The sequence below is a fragment of the Tupaia chinensis genome, unplaced genomic scaffold, assembly GCF_000334495.1.
Source record: "Tupaia chinensis unplaced genomic scaffold, TupChi_1.0 Scaffold000624_1, whole genome shotgun sequence".
Classification (NCBI taxonomy): Eukaryota; Metazoa; Chordata; class Mammalia; order Scandentia; family Tupaiidae; genus Tupaia; species Tupaia belangeri.
Genome location: NW_006160144.1, coordinates 1,335,675 through 1,337,611, shown reverse-complemented (window position 1 = coordinate 1,337,611; position 1,937 = coordinate 1,335,675). Strand labels below are relative to the sequence as shown.

Sequence of the window (1,937 nt, the reverse complement as noted above, 5' to 3'; positions counted from 1 at the left end):
ACCACAAAAGCCACTTCTGCAGTGGCAGCTGTTTTCCAGTCCTGTTCACATGCCGTGGGTGGGCTCTCCACGCCTCATCCACATGTTACTGCCTGCTGTTTCATACACATGGTGTGCGTGTGTGTGTGCGTGTGAGTGTGTGGTTTTAGACAGGTCCCGCTGTGTCACAATCCTGCCCCAGCCCCCTGAGTAGCTGGGACCACAGGCATGTGCCCAGATCTTTCCCACGGAGTCTCATGATGTTGCCCAGGCTGGCCTCAAACTCACGATCCTCCTGCTCTACCCGTCAAGGAGCTGGGGCTGCAGCTATACACCACCGTGTCTAGCTTTGCAAGGGGTCCTGGGACTCAAACTGGGGTCTCCCACATGGTCTAGGCCTCCCACATGCCAAGCAGCAGCCTGCAGCTACTGAGTCAGACCACAGTCTGGTTTTTGCTTTTTTTTTTTTTTTTTTAATAGTAGCCATCCTAATGGGTGTGCTGGTTCTTGATTTTTAAGAGCCAAGACTCCCTGCATGGAGAACAGGGCCCTGAGTGAGGGTCTATGCTGGGGGCCAGAAAGCATTTTATCTTCACAGCCCTGTGCGAGAAGCTGCCTGCTCAGCTCACCCTGACACACCCAGCACCTAGGTGCCTGGATTCCCAGAGGTGGGCCCAGTGTAGACACTGCTGTACTCTGTGATAAAAACACACCAGCCAAGCCTCCCCTAACCCACAACCAACATATTGGTCCCCCTGCAGTGGGAAGCCAGCGAAGGGGCAGCCGGCAGCCTCCTCCCTTGGGCCCCGCCACCTCTCCGCCCACCGCTGGGCAGTTTGCTCTCAGTCAGTTGCGTTTGTTCCCCACTGTGTTTCTGACAGTTCCCTTGTCATGGTAATTACTGTTTGCAATCGAATTAAATGTTATATTAATGGATGAATCAGAAGTGCACAAACAAGGACAGATGTTTCTTATGAAAATTCAACTGAACGCTTTGAGAGACACAATATACGTGAGTCCCCAAAACAGAGACGTCGAACTGGGTGTGGGTGAGACAGATGTCAATCACTGGGTGGGAGGGATCGGCAGAACGGAGATGGGGGTCTGTGGCCAACCCCTTTACGCCCTGGAAGCTCACCCTTCGCTTGGAAGAATCTGGAGCTGGTGTTGGAGCTGGTGCTTCATCCATGTGGACTCAGAGCTGCAAGGGACGGGCCCATCATGGGGGATCTCAGAAAGATGAGTGGCGGTATGCTCGCCCCGGTTAAGTTACACACGTGTATGGGTTGAACTGGTAGGTTGAAAAAAAAAAACGCGTAGTCCTAACCTCTGGGACATGTGACAGTGACCTAATTTGGAACGTCTTCACAGATGTAATCAAATTAAGATGAGGTCATTGGGAGGTCATTAGCCTAATCCGGTATGCTTGGTGTCATACAGAGAGGAGAGACAGAGACCGACTGGGAGAACACCTCGTGACCACAGAGGCATGATGCAGCGGAAGCCTTGAGGCACGAGGGCTTGTCAGCCTCCACTCAAGGCCAGCACGAGATAGGGAAGGGTTCTCCCCAGAGAAGCACGGCCTTGCCGACACCGACACCGCGCTTTCGGACTTCCTTTAGTCGGCTCGAGCTGCTATGATAGCTTAGACTGGGCGGCTCAAACAGCATACATTTATTCTGCACTGCTCGAGGCTCCGGAGTTCAAGGTGCCGCAGATTCGGTTCCCGGCGAGCGCTGTCCTGGTTTGCAAACGGCCACCTTCTTACTGTAGCCTAACATGGCCAAGAAATCACAGCTCTCTTAGGGTACTAATCCCATGAGAAGGGCGCCACCCCTACCATCTAATTACGCCTCAAAGGCCCTACCTCCAAGTACTATCACGTCAGGGATCAGGCTACTGCACGTCAATTCTTTTTTTTTTTTTTTTGGAGAGGTTTTTCGCTATAGGGCGTGTGC

The 1,937-nt window shown here is 52.9% G+C and overlaps 1 long non-coding RNA gene across 1 annotated transcript in view; it reads right to left on the bottom strand.

Annotated features, from left to right (window-relative positions):
* Nucleotides 1-1,678: 1,678 nt before the first annotated feature.
* The window catches only part of LOC102477507 (uncharacterized), a 3,218-nt gene continuing 2,959 nt past the window's right edge, over nt 1,679-1,937 (bottom strand). The window contains exon 3 of the long non-coding RNA XR_336096.1: nt 1,679-1,753. This is a non-coding gene — a long non-coding RNA (uncharacterized LOC102477507). The remainder of the gene's footprint in view (nt 1,754-1,937) is intronic.